At 47.1% G+C, this 19712-nt stretch overlaps 1 protein-coding gene across 1 annotated transcript in view; it reads right to left on the bottom strand.

The window, feature by feature from the left end:
- Window positions 1–19712, bottom strand: part of LOC132579464 (transmembrane protein 132D-like) — a 781341-nt gene that overhangs the window by 406503 nt on the left and 355126 nt on the right. The window lies entirely within an intron of this gene.

Here is a 19712-nt window from a genome sequence, read left to right as displayed (position 1 = left end):
GAGGATTGGCTACATCACGGGTGTGTGGCCCAATATGCAAAGGCGTTCCCGCTACCAAAAAAAAAGCCATGTCTGTAACAAACAATATAACTGAATAAAAATCCACTGTTGATCCATTTGAACTTAATCTGATACGAACAGTATCAGGAGACATTACCGCAAAGCCAAGTCATTAACCATATCAGGAATTGCTTCTTGCGAGGTTAGATAGCCAACAGCTCTCTAGGATCTCAGGCAAGCAAAGGTCTTCCCAACACCAGTTTCTTGAGATTCTTTAACTGCAGATGCTATAGCCTGAGCCTGGAACCTTCTGTGTGCAAAGCAGTTGGTCTGCCACCAAATCACAGCTTCTCTGTACAACTCTGAACCAGTTACTCTTTCTCTCTCAAAGGTTAATATATCTCACATGGCTGGAGATCAAAGAGAGCATGAGAGACCCATGGAGGATTCCTTGAACTTTTCGGAGAAAAGGTAGGATCAAAATAGAACGATCTGTCCAGATCTGTTTCAGAAGCCAGGAAGGTGCTCGCCCTTTCGATGAAAGAAATGCTACAGAAACCATTTGCCCTACACCCTCATATCAGGTGTTTAGAAAGGAGTGTCAGTGACTTGTGAAATGGCTGACTGTGCACCGCACGGTGCCTTACTGTTCATGCGCATGCATTTACATGGATTGCGCTAGAGATGAGATGCAGCCACTCTCTACTCAGATTTAACATTCTAGACACCCTGGGGAGCCCTGAAGAGAACTTTAGCAATTCACACTAACACAAGGTGCCCACAACATCTCCACAAAAGGCACAAAACAATAACAAAAAGGGAAGAGATGATGGTTTACCAGGGGGAGTTGCAAGAAACAGACTATTGCCTGGCAAAATCAGGAAGGCTGGGAACATACAGAAGGGAACACACCTAACTCCTGAGCTTGGAAGTCAGGTGACCAATGAGAGCCAATCCAACTCCATTCTCTATTGCACAGCTTCAAGGCCTCTTAAACATCCAAGTTTGGGCCATCCCCTGCGAGGGAGGCTCCTAGACTATTTCCTTGGACTCAAACTATAAGACTGAGAATTTACAGTGAAGAAAGGGCAGTGAGTTACTTCCCCCTTCCAAAAAGCAAAGTGTGCTGGTTTGGAAGGAAAGACAAGTAGGGAAGGGAACATCTTCCCATGTGTGAACATGCATGCTTTTTTTTTTTTACAAGCATGCATTTGAACACACACAAATGCCCGCTGAGGATTTCTGAGCATTCAATAGACATGCATTTTTATCAAGCACAGGGTTCGATGGGGGGGGGGGGTGTTCACCCTCCCCTAAAGACAAATCAATTAAAACTGCAATTCCATGCACACTTACTAGTCAGTAAACTCCACTGAATTTGGTGGAGCGTACTTCCCAGCCGATGTGCACAAGGACTGAATTGCATAGAACTGGCTTCACGGCAAACTGCGTTTCTCCTCTGCAATTTATCAGTGCCTAGAAGCACTCTTTAAAGAGAAGCAAGACTCTGGACGACTCCTCCACAAAGTGACAACTTTAATCTCCAAGCTCACACCTATTGCATTACACTTAAATTGGAACCTCTTCCTCACACTGCCTTTAACTGGGTGCGCTTTCTGCCGTCGTCGGCAGTTTTCTTCATATTTCCCCTAAACGGAGAGCTCTTGTCTTCTCCGGTGATTATATATCGCAGGCATATATACCATGAGAGAATCTACAAGCCAGGGGGGAAAAACCACATTTGCCTTGATGTACGGTGCAGGGCTATGTTTATGAACCATTTTAATGAACACCGGGAAGCAACATAACATGATTATTGGTGCCATTAAGCTTTTATTTATGCAGAATGAATTGCCGAGCCCAGAAACCGGGGCTTGGTTTGGGGGTTACGGTGCTCCAGAGATCCACGCTGGAACGTAGCTGCAGCAGCAACAAGTTGCTGAATGAGACTGTAACTCACCGTGCTTCTTCTGCCCAAAGTGAGACATTAAATAATTTTAAAGGAAGATTTGGAAATGAGGAATGCACGGTGCTAGGCATGCTGGCCATAAAAATAAACGATAGGGAGGGTAAATCAACCTTATGCCAAGGCATGCATTTCCTTTGGCGGAGCCTCTCAATTGCTATCTAAAAGCCATGCTCTAATGTTTGCATTGCAAGCTTCTTTAAAGGTAACATGGCAGATGATGGGACAGACTGCAGCACATAACAGCAACCCTATGCTGAGTTCCTTTCCCCCTCGGTCCATTTCTGTCACCCTTTAGGACAAGCAAAAAGAAGGATCCTCTTCCCCATGCATATTTAAGCTTATAGAGATCGGTGCCACCAAACAGGGCGACGGACACCGACTTTCGTCGCTGCAGAAGAGAGTCAGACAAATTCAGAGGGGATAGGCTGATCAATGGATGTTAGCGTGGAGGGTGGGGTTTGAGAAGGGGAGGGACCTCAGAAGGGTAGAATGCCACAGAGTCCTTTGAAGCAGCCATTGTCTCCAGGGGAACTGCTCTTGGTTGCCTGGAGATCAACTGTAACAGCAGGAGATTCCCAGGTGACCCTCAGAGGTCAGCAACCCAACCTATAGAGGAGGGCAGGCATCAAACAGCCAGGCAGTCCAAAATACACAGAAAATGTTCATTCTCAATAAGTGCTGGCAGGCATCCTAGGCACCACGGTGGGTACCCCTGGGTTAGATTGTGAAACAATACTCTGAGTTCAACTGAGAGTCAGTTTGGTGTCGTGGCTAAGTGTGCGGGCTCTTCTCTGGGAGAACCGGGTTTGATTCCCCACTTCTCCTCTTACAGTTGCTGGAATGGCCTTGGGTCAGCCATAGCTCTCGCAGAGCTGTCCTTGAAAGGGCAGTTTCTGGGAGAGCTCTCTCAGCCCCACCCACCTCGCAGGGTGTCTGTTGTCAGGGAGAACATAAGAACATAAGAGAAGTCACGTTGGATTAGGCCAATAGCCCATCCAGTCCAACACTCTGTGTCACACAGTGGCCAAAAAAACAGGTGCCATCAGGAGGTCCATCAGTGGGGCCAGAACATTAGAAGCCCTCCCACTGTTGCCCCCCCAGCACCCAGAATACAGAACATCACTGCCCCAGACAAAGTTCCATCAAAACTCTGTGGCTAATAGAGCCAGTTTGGTGTAGTGGTTAAGTATGCGGACTCTTATCTGGGAGAACCATGTTTGATTCCCCACTCCTCCACTTGCAGCTGCTGGAATGGCCTTGGATTAGCCATAACTCTCACAGGGTTGTCCTTGAAGGGGCAGTTGCTGTGAGAGCCCTCTCAACCCCACCTACCTCACAGGGTGTCTGTTGTGCGGGGGGAGAAGATATAGGAGATAAGCCACTCTGAGTCTCTGATTCAGAGAGAAGGGCGGGGTATAAATCTGCAGTCTTCTTCTTGAAGCAGCCATTCTTTCCAGGGGAACTGGAGATCAACTGTAACAGCAGGAGATTCCCACTTCTCCTTTCATCCAGGACTTTTATTTTAAAGCAGGAATGCACAGGAACTCAGGTCCAGCTGGCTTGGTGTCGGGGGTGTGACCTAATATGCAAATGAGTTCCTGCTGAGCTTTTTCTACAAAAGAAGCCCTGCCCTCATCTATTTTCCTTCCTTCCTTCCTTCCTTCCTTCCTTCCTTCCTTCCTTCCTTCCTTCCTTCCTTCCTTCCTTCCTTCCCTCAAACATCTGATGTTCACATCTTGTGGCTCTCAAACATCTGCCATTTATCCTATGTGGCTCTTACATTTAACAAGTTTGGCCACCCCTGTACTAAACACACTATGTTTATGTGAAGTCGGGTCCACTCTAAAGTGCAGACAGGGCAGTGTGTGTGTGTGTTCAAACCTCTCCCCCCAACCGGCACTTTCTTCAGCCATTTTTCTTCTGGATGGAGGCTTCCGTCAAGCTCTTGGAGCCAAACGAAGAAAACAAACGACGCTGCCAATCCAAAAGGTTGCCCCAAACTGATAACAAGTTGGGCATTGAGAACTTCAAATGCTACTTGACAGATGGGCTTAATTAGCTATTCGGATCCAAAGCCATAATATTTGCGGTTAATATTCACTCTAAACCACCCTGCTGCCTGTGATAATATTTGTATGTTAATCCTGTTACGATAAAGGTTTCAGTCCCAGAGCCTCTCCAAACAGAAAGAGTGATACTTTTCAAAACGCCGATAAAAACCAACACTCAGCCTCCCTGCCTGTTTGTCACCGGCGCGAGCGCCTCTTTAATCCGTGAAATTACACCTGTCACAGCGAGTTAGCTTTATTAACACTGCTTCCCGATCCACGGAGAAACTATCAGAACACACAAAAGCAGAGAACCTGCAGTTAATTAACGTCACCTTGGCATCCATGTGCTCGTTTTTCATTATTTTTTTTTAAAAAGGAGTAATTAAATGAGATGCAAATGTGTGGGGGAAGGGGGCCACCTGGAAAATACGAAAACTCTCGAAGCAAAGTAACTGCTTTCAACGTTTATCCACTTTATGTCTTTTTATTGGCATTACAAGTACAGGCACGGAGCGGGATGCGCTTGCCAAAGAAAGACCTCCGGATCATGTCCCAGTAGTTTGAATGATCCTGCCCATCAATGAATGGCAAAGCAGAATCAAGTTTAAGGTGAACAAGGCACAGCAGCTGGATAATTTAATCAGCTACGAGCTTTAGTCATTGCGTTTGTGTGTATGAACATATGAAGCGGCCTTATACTGAATCAGACCCTTGGTCCATTGAAGTCAGTATTGTCTACTCAGACTGGCAGCGGATCCCCAGGGTTCCAAGCTGAGGTTTTTCACACCTCTTTGCCTGGACCCTTTTTTGGAGATGCCGGGGATTGAACCTGGGACCTTCTGCTTACCAAGCAGATGCTCTACCCCTGAGCCACCGTCCCTCCCCAAAGTGTAAAGTGCTGTCAACTTGCAACTGACTTGTGCCTTCAGGTCTCTTAAGACTGCTGACCTCTAGCCACGGTCTCTGAAATTTCCCTCGGTAAGAGTTACGAATTGCTTGCAACAGGGGTGAAATTCTAGCAGGAGCTCCTTTGCATATTAGGCCGCAACCCCTGATGCAGCCAATCCTCCAGGAGCTTATAAAGAAGAACCTTGTAAGCTCTTGGAGGATTGGCTACATCAGGGGTGCATGGCCTAATATGCAAAGGAGCTCCTGCTAGAATTCCACCCCTGACTTGGAGCATTATTAGTAATGGCCCTAATAGCCCAGACTAGCTCAATCTCATCAAAGCTTGGAAGCTAAGCAGGGATGGAATGTGGGTGCAAGACCACCAAGGAAGTCCAGGGCTACTCTGCAGGCAATGGCAACACACCTCTGCCCATCTCTTGCCTTGAAAACCCCCTGAGATGAGACTTCATGGAGTTGCCATGAGCTCGTGGTGGCTAAATGGGGCATTTTATCTTAGTGCATTCCTAAAGAAGTGACTCCAGCTAAAACCGTGTCTCCAGGGATGGAATTCTAGTAGGAGCTCCTTTGCATATTAGAGCTCCTGATGTAGCCAGTCCTCCAAGAGCTTACAAGGATCTTTTTTGTAAGCTCTTGGAGGATTGGCTACATCAAGGGGGTGTGGCCTAATACGAAAAGGAGCTCCTGCTGGAATTCCACCCCAGTGCGTCTCCTTCTGTATCTGAACATCTCACAACATTCAAACAAGAACTCTGAAAGGTTCTACATGGGATGTCAAACATGTTGCCCGCGGGCTGGATCAAGCCCCCAAAGGGCTTCTATCAGGCCCACGAGCAACTCTGAACAGCATGCTCAAGACTGCTACAGCACAGACGTTGTCTCCAGAATTTGATGCAATAATTCAGAACAAGAGGTGTCACTTATCAGATATTGTTATCTGATACATTGCAAGAAAGCTAATCTTTTAAGCATGTTTTATTTTAAGGTTTTTTTAAAAAAAAAATCTTTTATTGTGTTTGTGGCCTCTATAAAGTTTATAACGTCACTACCTGGCATTACATTCTATGACACACACGACCCAGCTTGACAAGGTCTCATTTATGTCCATGGGTGGAATTCTAGCAGGAGCTCCTTCGCATATGACCCCTGATGTAGCCAATCCTCCAAGAGTTTACCAAAAAGAGCCTTGTAAGCGCCTGGAGGATTGGCTACATCAGGGGGTGTGGCCTAATATGCAAAGGAACTCCTGCTAGAATTCCACCCCTGTTTATGTCAGATCTGACCCTCATAACAAATGAGTTTGACACCCCTGTTCTACAGCCTATTTAAATCACCTTCTAAATATTACAAGTGGCACCACCGGGCAAGCAGAGAAGCACTTATATCTCTGGGCTGATGGTACTTTGGTAACATCTCAAGATGGCCCCTTTTTCTCCTGATCTATTCAAGAAGATGGGGATTGTGTGCCTGCTTTGAAACTGCTGGCGCTCCTCCCCAATGACACGGTATTTGGAACCGTTGCCCTAGATCCACAACGGAGGTCTTCTCAATCACCTCTGAATGCTGCTGAGCAATATTGACAAGCTGCCAAAAGCATTCTGGGGGAACACGAGTGAAAGAGAGTGTTATGCAGCGGTCATTTTGTAAAAAAAATAGGTGGTGGAGTTCATCCAGGCATTGTTATGCAGCTGCACCTACTATTCAATGAACGAGGAGGTGGAACCCTCAGAAGGAGGAGGTGGAACTCTCAAAAAGGTTCGGGAGCTGCGCTCTTGTGAGCTCCCACTGAATCTGAGGCCTGGTGTTATGTACACTGACCTAAATGAGGACTTGGGGTGTGTGTGCCTGCAGGGGTCATTGGAGCTATAAGGAGTGAGCTTGGGGACTCAGGAACAATGGACAGCAGGATACAAATACCTGTTGCCCTGATCCAATCATGAGCCCCTGGCCGGTTTGAATGATCCAATAACATGCTTGTGCTGGAACCCTGGGTTGTATATATTTGGCCCCATTGGCCCAGTTCTCCAGCCTTAGAGTGCAGCCCTATACTATGCTGTATTCAATAAAAGAACTATGATCACTACCACCTCGCCTCTTCCTTGCCTTGAACCCACTATATTATAGAGAGTAGGAGAATCACACTTTACCACTTCCCTTCACCTTGAAGCTGAAATGGACTTTGATCAGGGAGAACAAATAATTGTAAAGGGCAATAGACCAGTATGACTTGTGCTCTACTAGCCATGTATAGGGGAGCTTCCAAAATGATCTGTGTATATATATATTTTAAAAAATGTATTTATTTCTTTATAGTCTACCTTTCTCATTTACTCAAGGCTAGCAGCCACCAGTAACTGGTCAAATGCATTCATCATTATTCATCATTTGGGGAGGGACAGTGGCTCAGTGGTAGAGCATCTGTTGGTAAGCAGAAGGTCCCAGGTTCAATCCCCGGCATCTCCAACTAAAAGGGGTCCAGGCAAGTAGGGGTAAAAAACCTCCACTTGAGACCCTGGAGAGCTGCTGCCAGTCTGAGTAGACAATACTGACTTTGATGGACCGAGGGTCTGATTCAGTAGAAGGCAGCTTCATATGCTCATATGTTGCCAGCCCTGGAGGCCTGGTCTACTAGTCAAGAGCTGAGCTTTCATCCTCATCACAATCAACACCTTGCTTGCTCCCACCCAAGCAGGCAGCAAAAAACCAAGCTCCAGATGGGTGGTACTCCTCTATAGGTCACAAGTTGCACATCTGTCTGCACTAGAACAGACATCAGACTTTTGTGTTGCTTCTAGCCGAAACTGAGCCAAAACTACTCAGACCAGTGCTGGGAAATGCCTCCTCTTTTTGCCATGGAATGCAAACAGTATGTCCTTATCCACTTGCATCACTTTCAGTGACATCAGTTTGGTGTAATGGTGTAGTGGTTAAGTGTGCGGACTCTTATCTGGGAGAACCGGGTTTGATTCCCCACTCCTCTACTTGCACCTGCTAGCATGGCCTTGGATCAGCCATAGCCCTGGCAGAGGTTGTCCTTGAAAGGGCAGCTGCTGTGAGAGCCCTCTCCAGCCCCACCCACCTCACAGGGTGTCTGTTGTGGGGGAGGAAGGTAAAGGAGATTGTGAGCCGCTCTGAGACTCTTCGGAGTGAAGGGCGGGATATAAATCCAATATCTTCTTCTTGTAAGTGGGGATTGGGGTTTTGTGTTTTTTTTTGGCATGAATTTAAATCTTTGCCAGTGGTTCTGGTTCCCTGGTTTTTGCGGTCAGCTTTGTAGATTGGTTTCTATTCTGTTTACAAATTGCCTAGGTTTTACACACAGTTTATATGGGTTTTTTTATAAGCATAATGTACATCGCTTTATGCACAATGTACACATAATGCATAATACTGATTTATTAACATGCCCAGGGCTTTGAAAAATGTGCACATTTATAGGGAAAATTTGGGGCATAAACTGGGAAGTAAATGCAAGTTCAGTTTGCACAAGGAAGGAGTCAGCATGGTTGCTTTCAAGGCTGAAATGCAGGGATGCGAACTTTGAACTTATCCCTTGGTGCAGCCAAATCCAATTGGCTATAGAGCGTGACCCAGTCATACTTTCCACGACATGATCCCTGATGGGGTAGAATCACTCATGTGATTAATCTAGGCAGGAGGAAAAATCTTTGGAGTGTGGAGGGAGATGCCAAAAAAGCCCGGAAAACCAGTCAATGTTCTCAAAAACTGTGTTCTGAACACGGCTTTGTTTGGAGCAAGAACGCACAGGAACGCCAGCTCCAGCTGCCTTGGCATCAGGGGGAGTGGCCTAATATGCAAATGAGTTCCTGCTGGGCTTTTCCTACAAAAATGAACTTTAGAAAAACTCTACAAAAAGCCCTATGCAGAACAATGGTGACATCAGGGGGTGTGGCTAAATATGCAAATGAGTCCCTGCTGGGCTTTTCCTACAAAAAAGGAGCCCTGGTTCTGAAGCAAAATTACTAGTATCCATTCAATACCACAGAATGGTCAGCATTAGAGCATAGCTCTGTCTTGGCTGACCAATGGTGGCAGCCAGGACTTTTTTGTAGGAAAAGCCCAGCATATTAGGCCACTCCCCCTGACATCACCATTGTTTCACACAGGGCTTCTTTGCAGAAAAAGTCCAGCAGGAATTCATTTGCATATCAGACCATACCCGCTGACACCGAGTCAGCTGGAACTGCATTCCTGTCCATTCCTGCTCAAAAAAAAAAACCCTGGTGACAGCTATTAAAAAGTATGCTGTGGGAAAAGAGAGTTCTGTGCTTGGTTAAAGACAGGTCTGAGAACCACAGCCTCTCTCGTTTGGTGTAGTGGTTAAGTGTGCGGGCTCTTATCTGGGAGAACCGGGTTTGATTCCCCACTCCTCCACTTGCACCTGCTGGAATGGCCTTGGGTCAGCCAGAGTTCTCGCAGGAGTTGTCCTTGAAAGGGCAGCTGCTGTGAGAGCCCTCTCAGCCCCACCCACCTCACAGGGTGGTCTATTGTGGGGGGAGAAAATATAGGAGATTTTAAGCCACTCTGAGTCTCTGATTCAGAGAGAAGGGCGAGGTATAAATCTGCAGTCTTCTTCCTTCTTCCTCCTCCTCCTCCTCCACCCTTTCCCTTCTTTTCATGGAAATAAAATACAAGCTTGTCCTAGACATGAAGCCCAGAACTAGAGGTGCTTTTGAATTCATCATGGTTTGTGATCAGGGTTATCCGGCAACCATCTTTTTGTCACAGCTCCTTTTGGGTCACAGAAGATTCCACCCCCCTTTGAAAAATAGATGGTTGTAGGCAGGGGTGGGATTCTAGCAGGAGCTCCTTTGCATATTAGGCCACACTCCCTGATGTAGCCAATCCTCCAAGAATTTACAAGGCTCTTCTTTGTAAGCTCTTGGAAGATTGGCTACATCGGTGGTGTGTGGCCTAATATGCAAAGGAGCTCCTGCTAGAATCCCAGCCCTGGCTGTAGGCAAGACATCATATCGCTCTAGGAATTGCTGGAAATGTTGTGGCCTTACCAGTGATTCTTACAACAGTGTTACATCACTTCTGGTTTTCTCTGGAAGTGACATCACGCTGCGTGCGATACCCAGTGCCCCTTCATCTTCCTGTCCTCCCATCTCCTCCCAAATGCCAGCCATTAGAGCTGTCATTTGATATTCGATATCTTTTTTTCCCATTCTCGTCTTGCATCAAAACAGAACAACAAAAATGGCTTTTTGCTCTGTGTTTATTTCTTCTGAGCACTTCCTATCAGAAGTAGACAACTTCAAATGGTGTTCTGAAGTACACTGGAACGCTTTCCTAGTCTTAGCTATGGACATTTGTTGCAAACCTACGTATCTAGCATATTGAAGATGTGATTTAAACAAAAATAAAAACAACCCAAACATAACAAAATAGACAAAGAAAATGAAAATATATATATATGCTGTCTGTCTTGTAAGCAAACAGGAAGAGAAATGGAATGACTGGCAAAATAAAAAAAATGGATTAAAAATGACACATTTATAGTTCTTTACCAGGAATAATTTGGATCAGGAATGGACCTTCCATGAGTTAGGGGGACCCTCCATGTCTGGAACCACCACTAGTTACCAGAGGAAACTTTAACCATTTTGCACCAAACCACTAACAGGGCAAGAGGATTGCCAGTCAATGGGTGGTATCAGATTGGGAAACGATTGTATCCCATTGTGAAAAAATCCACTTCAGTTTGAACCATTTCTGGCCTATCCGGCAACAGCCCATGGTTGCCCATTCACATTGCTAACTTGGCTCAATCACGGACCTGCTGTGGAAAGGGTTGTCTCTTTTAAAAAGGCCCCTGTGTGTGCGCACAAGCGGAGAAGCGAACGTGCGCACCTGGGAGGGGGGGGGAACCAGACCTTGCCGGAAACGGCTCAGTGCAATCATACAGCTCTTCCGCTCATGAGTCGCTCCAAGGCATTCAGACAGCAGGGGAATATGTGACCTACAATCAATTCAGGGGGATGCTACCGGGAGAATCCAGGTAGCTTTTAAATGTGGATAGGAGGCGTCTGGGGACGGGCTGGGAACAGGCTGGGCTCGGAGGGCAGATGTGCTTGTATGAATGTGCGCCTTTGAATCGAACGGGAGGCATTCCTAGGTTGGGTCAAATCTGTTGTGTGAAACCACCCAATGGCTGGTAACTGGTGGGAGTCAGGAGTGGGAGCAGGCAAGGACATGGTGGGTGCCATTGGGTGACAGTGTGACATCAGTTCCAGGGGAAACCTGGAAGTAACACCTCACCTCTCTAGGAGTCGTTGGAAGCTCTATGGCAAAATCATACAGTTTCCATCATTTCCTAGAGCGAACCATTGTCACTTCCAGCTTTTCCCAGGAAGTGATGTCGCCTTGTCACTTGATGATGATTTTTTTTTTTTTACACTGCATTTCTTCTCCTGGCTGCAGGTGCAGCAAGAGGAATTGGGAGTTAATGGAGGGACATCTGGCACCCCAGCAGTAAAGAAACAAGCCAACAGTGAAATCTTAAAGCAGAATTGTTCCAGGCAAAGCCCATTGATTGAAATGGATTCAGACTGAAGTAATCATGTCTAGGGTTGCACTGTAAGGAGGGGTGGAATTCTAGCAGGAGCTGCTTTGCATATTAAGCCACACACCCCTGATGTAGCCAATCCTTCAAGAGTTTACAAGGCTCTTTTTTGTAAGCTTTTGGAGGATTGGCTACATCAGGAGTGTGTGGTCTAATATGCAAAAGAGCTCCTGCTAGAATTCCTCCCCTGACTGTAAGCCTTACAGCCCTGAATCCCACACCCCATCCAAAGAACCATCAGATGATTAGAGAGAGCCAGTCCCACATTTTCACATTTGAGTAACTCAAACCCGTTTTTATAAAAAAAAAGTTATAAAGTATTCATTAAAAAGACATGTCTACAGGCATACTTTTAGCACAGCCCCAAAATGAGCAAGGGATTTCAAAAGAACTGGACAAAAAATAAATCCTCTGTCCATTTCTCCATGCATGCCCTATCACAGGGGTGGCCAACGGTAGCTCTCCAGATGTTTTTTTTTTGCCTACAACTCCCATCAGCCCCAGTCAGCATGGCTGATGGCTGGGGCTGATGGGAGTTGTAGGCAAAAAACATCTGGGAAGCTACTGTTGGCCACCCCTGCCCTATCAAATGTTAAAATAGGACAGGCCCCTTTTGCTTAGGATGTTACAGATCCCTATAGAGTGTTCATTGCCTTGAAGCTCATTCTAGCTCTTGAGGTGAGCACCTGCTCAAAATGGCTGCCTCCTCAGCGGGGGGGTTTGCTTCCTCTCATGGACTCTGCACCGAAGGAAAAGCGACTGCCTTCCTGCTGCAAAGGGTTTTTATTGTATCTGTTTTCCCACCCACTGACCAGGTCAGGCCAGGTCAAAGAAGCATTTCCTGGGGCTTCTTCCTGGAGATTATTCCTGGATCTGTGCCTAAAGTCCTTCAAGAGATGCTTCTCAAACCCCGCCCCCCAACTTTAAAAAAGATCGGACCAGGGGTCCAGTTCTATGAGCTCCAAAAGAAGGTGCCTCTATCCTCCATTATTCCCAATGAATGGGGAAGGCATTAAAAAGAAATGTGATCCCTTAAATGTGATGACCAGAACTATCTCCAGAGTCCAGTCATGCTTGTCACAACCTCGCTCCTGGCTCCACCCCCAAAGTCTCTTGGCTCCACCCCAAAGTCTCCTGGCTCCACCCCCAAAGTCCCCAGGTATTTCCTGAGTCGGACTTGAAAACCCTGTCTCCTGTGGACGCTTCCACTTTCTATGGAGCATTCCACTTTCCTGTGGAGGGTTCCACTTTCTCAAAACACCACGGTGAGATCCTTATTAGCACTGTACCCTCACAGACTCAGCACCCTGTTTGAGACACCCTGGCATAGAATAAAGCTCCCAAATTCACCGGCCACTCTTCAGCTTCCATAGCTGAAATCCAGACGGTACAGTCGAGGAAGAAGAAGAAGGTGATGATCATGATATTGGATTTATATCCCGCCCTCCACTCTGAATCTTAGAGTCTCAGAGTGGCTGACAATCTCCTTTACCTTCCTCCCCCACAACAGACACCCTGTGAGGTGGGTGGGGCTGAGAGGAGTCTCACAGCAGCTGCCCTTTCAAGGACAACTCCTGTCAAAGCTATGGCTGACCCAAGGCCATTCCAGCAGCTGCAAGTGGAGGAGTGGGGAATCAAACCCGGTTCTCCCAGATAAGAGTCCGCACACTTAACCACTACACCAAACTGGCCACTACACCAAACAGTCCCCACATCGGAGAGGGTAGCATGTTTAGGTAGGCCTTTACCATCAACAAAACCAGAGCAAACTTTACCTGGGATGAGAAACTAAACGAATCAGCTTCTTCAATGTTGATCGTTTTAGCGGTCAGTGTCTTATTCTTGAAACTACCCCACGGGAACTCGGAGGGGAAAAAAAGTTCTAAGGCTCTACAAGCGGATTTTTAAAAACCACTAATGAGAACAGCAAACTGAAGTCTGGGAAGCAGCTCTTAATTCCCTCCGGAAAGTTCAGGATACAAACCAAAGAAAATAATTAGCAAGACAGTCATATTTAAACCTCTGCCATATTTTGAAGCGACTCGGTGAGGCCTTTTTTAAATACACACGCTGCTTGTTAAATGAATGTTTCCTCTTACTTTTCCATTTCCTTTAGGCAACCAAGACGGCAACGGGGGGAAAAAAACTTCTTTGATTTACAGCACATGTAATACAATAAGCAGAATATTATAAACTAACTCAAACAGATAGGATCAGTTTTTCCTTCCTCCCCCCCCCCCCCCCGCCCCCAGCCACGGCCGCATCTCGGTGTATATTTTTAGAAAATATAATAAAATATTATTAAAGCAAAGGGAAGATCTGCTATGAATAAAAGGGATAGAAAAGCGGAGGGGGGGGAGGAAGGAAACATGCCTTTCGACAAATAAAACTGTAAAGCAATAGGTTTCAAACCTTCAGGTTGGAAGAAGCCTAGGGTTGCCAAGTCCAATTCAAGAAATATCTGGGGACTTTGGGAGTGGAGCCAGGAGACTTTGGGTGTGGAGCCAGGAGATATTAGGGGTGGAGCCAAGATCAAGGCTGTGACAAACATAATTGAACTCCAAAGGGAGTTCTGGCCATCACATTTAAAGGGACAGCACACGTTTTCAATTCCTTCCTTCCATAGGAAATAATGAAGGATGGGGCACCTTCTTTTGGGGCTCATAGATTTGGACCCCCCGGTCCAATCTTTTTGAAACTTGGGGGGTATTTTGGGGAGAGACACTAGATGCTATACTGAAAATTTGGTGCCTCTACCCCCCAAAACAGCCCCTCCCAGAGCCCCAGATACCCGCAGATCAATTCTCCATGATTTTCTATGGGAATAAATCTCCATAGGGAATAATAGAGTTCCCAGCAGACATTTCCCTCCCCTCCCCCCACTTTCTGATGACCTTAAGCGGGGGGAGGGTCTCCAAACTGGGGGATCCCCTGCCCCCACCTGGGGATTGGCAACCCTAAAGAAGCCATTGATGAAAGATCCAGATTTGCCACATGCTGAGGCATCCTGCAGTCTAAACAGCTTCCAAACCTGGATCTGAGCCAGCCTTCATTCCTAGGTGGGACCGAGACCCTTCCCAGAAATTCTGCAGGGACATCCTGTCTGTGGGAGTTAGGGCCACCAAGTCCGACACAAGAAATATCTGGGGACTTCGGGGGTGGAGGCAGGAGACTTTGGGGTGGAGCCAGGAGCAAGGGTGTGACAAGCAAGATGGAACTCTGAAGGGGGTTCTGGCCATCCCATTGAAAGGGACCGCACACCTTTTAAATGCCTTCCCTTCGTTTGGAAATAATGAAGGATAGGGGCGCCTTCTTTTGGAGCTTATAGAATTGGACTCTCTGGTCCAAACTTTGTGAAACTTGGAGGGTGTTTTGAGGAGAGGCGTCAGATGCTACGCTGAAAATGTGGTGCCTCTATCTAAAAAAACAAAACAAAACAGCCTCCCAGTTACCCACGGATCAATTCTCCGTTCTACCCTATGGGAATTTGTCTTTATAGGGCATAATGGAGTGCCCAGCAGACATTTCCCACCCCCGCTTTCTGATAACCCTGAAGCAGGGAGAGGGCCTCCAAACCGTGGGATCCCCTGTCCTCAACTGGTGATTGGCAACCTTAGTGAGAGTCCCTGAACACCATCCTAGGTAGGGATGCCAGCTACCAGATGGGTCCTGGGGATCTCCAGTAATTACAGTTCATCTCCAGACTACAGAGATCAGTTTCCTGGAGCAAATGGATTCTTTGGAGGATGGACTCCGGAAGGCAGGACCAGAACCAATGGGTTGAAATTAAATCAAAAGAGTTTCCGGCTCAACATTAGGAAGAACTTCCTGACCGTTAGAGTGATTCCTCAGTGGAACAGGCTTCCTCGGGAGGTGGTGGGCTCTCCTTCCTTGGAGGTTTTTAAACAGAGGCTAGGTGGACATCTGACAGCAATGAAGATCCTGTGAATTTAGGGGGAGGTGTTTGTGAGTTTCCTGCATTGTGCAGGGGGGTTGGACTAGATGACCCTAGAGATCCCTTCCAACTCTATGATTCTATGATTCTATGGCACTGGACCCCCCACTGAGGTCCCTGTCCTCCCCAGACTCTGCCCCAAATCTCCAGGAGTTTCTCTACCTGGAACTGGCAACCCTACCCCCATTCCCCACCAATGGGAGACCTGGCAATTCTAATGCTCAGGTTGCCAGGTCTGGTTTGGGAAGTTCCTGAAAATTTGGAGATGGAGCCCAAGGAAGATGGGATTTGGGGAGCGGATGAAGCACAGTATGGATAGGATTCCACTAAATATACCTAGGGTTGCCAGTCCCCAGGTGGGGGCAGGGGATTCCCCAGTTTCGAGGCCCTCCTCCAGCTTCAGGGTCATCAGAAAGCGGGGGGGGGGGGAGGAAATGTCTGCTGGGCACCCCATTATTCCCTATGGAGACCAATTCCAATAGGGTATAATGGAGAATTGATCTGAGGGCACGTGGGGCTCTTGGGGACTCTTTTTTGAGGTAGAGGCCCCAAATTTTCAGCATAGCATCTGAGGCCTCTTGTCAGAACTGGAAGAACTCCAATCGAGGCCCAAGACTTTGTTGCAAAAGTATAGGCGTTTATTGAGAACTACAGAGCTGAAGGTACAGGATAGCACTGATACCGAAAGTTAGCATTGGTTACATTTTATGTGGTTATAGTGACAACAATAAAACGATCTTTCACACGGCTAGAGACAACTGTCTGTTTCTCAGGGCCCGTTATCAGTAAGGGAGGATGGAGTCCTGCTGTGAAGGCGTGACCGGCCCGGCTTCAAAGGGGCACCTGCAGATGTTGACCAGAGGCTATCTGTCACCCTTCAGTGATCACAGTTTGTTTGAAATGCATAAGAATGTTGGTTAGTGGCTGAAGCAAGGTTGCATGGGTTAGTGTCTGGTTACAATATGGAGTCACACAGGCTAACAGCACATAGGGAAGTTACAAGTTCTGACACCTCTCTTCAAAAGACTTTCCAAGTTTCAAAAAGATTGGACCAGGGGGTCCCATTCTGTGAGCCCCAAAAGAACGTGCCCCTATCCGTCATGATTTCCAATGGAGGGAAGGCATGAGGTCCCTTTCAATGTGATGGTCAGAACTCCCTTTGGAGTTCAATGATGCTTGTCACAACCTTGCTGCTGGCTCCACCCCGACCCCCCCAATGTCTCCTGGCTTCACCCCCAAAGTCCCCAGATATTTCTTGAATTGGACCTGGTAACCCTAAATATACCCCAATCCCAAAGCTGCTGCTTCCTCCACGGGAAGTGATTTCTGTTGCTCTAGAGATCAGCTGTAATCCCAGGAGATCTCCAGATACCACCTGGAAGCTGGCAAACCTCTGGCCAAGGAAGATCCACCCCAGCCTGGCCTGAAGAAGTTGACTATAGGCTTTAAGTTTTCACGGTTTCTTCCTTGAAGCACCTTGCCATATGCACAGCTGTAGCAGCTAAAAGGCTTTATTGGTCCAACTTCTCACTAACTCCCCCAAAGAGATCTTTAATAATTAAACTCTTAACAGTGGCCAAGACAATCATAGCCCATAACTCGAAAAGCTCAACTAGCATGTCCCTTGCCAAGGTACGGGGCCACATAGTCCTAGACAAGATTTCGGCCAGACTAAATCAGTATGACCCTTGCCAGGCATACTCTAATTACATTGCAATGTGGCTCCCAGTCCTGGAGAAACTTGCCAATGACTCAACTTATATTAATTCAATCGCTAGACATAAGGTCTGCAAGGGCATTTGGCTACTTTGATTGGTTCTTAGAGAGCACTGTTTATCTACGTTATGCTAACGCTGATGTCAAACCGTTCTATATCTCAATTGGTTCCCCTCACTTTGTTGTTGAAGTGGGGGGGGGGAGAGGGGGTTATGTTATGTTATTTTATTTTATTCTATTGTATTAATTTTTTTTGTATAGTTGCGGGGAGGTCCACTCATTGGCCAGGTATGGGTATCCAACCAGGTGCCCCTAATAAACTGGCCATTGGCCACCGGACAAGTCCAACCCTTATGGTCATTGCGGAGCCTCCCCTTTCTCTGAGGTCATGTACCAGCTGACCACCTGTCATCCACCCCTGCACCTCCTACCCCCTAAGTGTTCAAGGCAGTCCTTATAACCTCTGACCCAACTCCAGCTTTTTACTGTTATCATTGTAAGAAAGAGGTGTGATATTCTATGACGCCAGTTTATGTAACTTGTCCTTGGAAATTGAATTATTTTTGAATAAACTTGAAATTATTTTTAAAAAGACCTCATTCCAAGTGAAATTTCCATTCCCGTTTCAGAAATTTCACTCCTGCCGTCCCACGAGCTCTGAATCGTTACACAAAAGCAGCACAGTCGCCAATTAAAAACCTGTTTGTTTGGAAACATCCTAAAGGGGGTTGAAACAGCCATGGGGCAGTGCAAATTTCAAACAAAACAATACACGACCATTCGAAAAGCAACTACGACCGCAGACCGGTAATCATCCATTGCTCAAACCAGCAATATGGCTAGCAGTAATAAAGCCATTGTTGAGGAAAGGAGGGGGGCCCAACCTTTGCTCCCCTGTGGGCGCCTTTAGAATTTGGACACAGCGTGGCAGGAGCAGACTGTCACAAAATGGCTGCCGCAAGAGATGGAGCCAGCCACAAAATGGCTGACCCAGCTTCCTTGCAGTTGCATGGTGAAGATCCTTCTGCTACTGCCAAAGCAATTTTTTTTAAAAATCTACACAGCTAATCAAATCTCCAACAGCCAATCAGAAGCCTTGCTGGGCAAAAACCCCACCTGCCCTGCCCACATTCTAAAAACACTTGGCAAGAACCAGAAAAGGAGTTGGCAGGTGCTATGGCACTAGGGTTGCCAGGTCTGTATTGGAAAATACTTGGGGACTTTGGGGGTGGATCCAGGAGAGGGTGGGATCTGGGGAGGGGAGGGGCCTCAGCATGGCACAATACCATAGAGCCCACCCTTCAAGGCAGCCATTTTCTCCAGGGGAGCTGATCTCTGCCAGCTGGAGATCAGTTGTAAAATTGGGAGATCTCCAGGCGCTCCTAGGAAACTGGCAACCCTGTACGGCACCCTTGAGCACTATTTGGGGACCCCTGGCATTGTTATACAAAAATCTTGCCACTCAACCAAAGCGCTATGGAACACCAGCCAATCAAATTGCCGGGGGCCAATCAGAACCCTTGCTGCACAAAAGCCCTGCTTGGCCATGCCCACTTCCTAAACCACTTTGCAGTCACCAGAAAAGTATCTGCAGGCACCACAGCGCCCCTGGGCACCTGGTTGGAAACCCCTAACCTATAGCATAAAAACATCAGTGCTATAACAGAGGAAAAGAAAGCTTCAACAAGACATCAAAAGTCAATAGTGGAGGGAGAGCAGGCATGAGGGCACATCGGCCACATGAGTGTCCTGTCCCTGCGACCAGCGTTCCTGCAGCTGCTTCCTTTGTGCGGTCATGCTGCTCTCTTTCCCCACCCAGAAAGCCATGGGTGTTTATTTGTAGGGAAAGATGTTTCAGGATGGGCACGTTCTTCCTTGGAAGCTGTAATGGCATGGCTAATCTCAAGTAGGGTTGCCAACCGCCAGGTGACACCTGGAGATTTCTCTCTATTGCAACCCGGGCCTTTTTTTTTGTAGCAGGAGCTCCTTTGCATCTTAGGCCACTCACCCCTGATGTAGCCAGTCCTCCAAGAGCTTACAGGGCTCTTCGTACAGGGCCCTACTGTAAGCTCCAGGAGGATTGGCTACATCATGGGGGTGCGGCCTAATATGCAAAGGTGTTCCTGCTACCAAAAAAGCCCTGGACACATCATTGTATCATGTGGCAGCAAACTGCGCAAGCTAGTTATTCTTTGGCTGAAGAAGGATTTCCTATCAATTAAAGACAGGCAACTGAACGATTTTGATAAGGCAATTGAGGGAGATGATAGACATGAAGTTTATCTACCAGTCGGGTTGCGGTTCCCCAGACCCAGGGCTTTTTTTGTAGCAGGAACTCCTTTCCATATTAGGCCACACCCCTCTGATGCAGCCCATCCTCCAAGAGCTTACAGGGCTCTTCTTACAGAGCCTACTATAAACTCTTGGAGGATTGGCTACATCGGGGGGGGGGGGCAGTCTAATATGCTAGAATTCCACTCCTGCCTTTGCATATTAGGACACACCCTCCTGATGTAGCCAATCCTC

The sequence above is a fragment of the Heteronotia binoei genome, chromosome 11, assembly GCF_032191835.1.
Source record: "Heteronotia binoei isolate CCM8104 ecotype False Entrance Well chromosome 11, APGP_CSIRO_Hbin_v1, whole genome shotgun sequence".
Classification (NCBI taxonomy): Eukaryota; Metazoa; Chordata; class Lepidosauria; order Squamata; family Gekkonidae; genus Heteronotia; species Heteronotia binoei.
The sequence above is the reverse complement of the archived record's forward strand: the minus strand, read 5'-3'. Positions and strand labels throughout refer to the sequence as shown.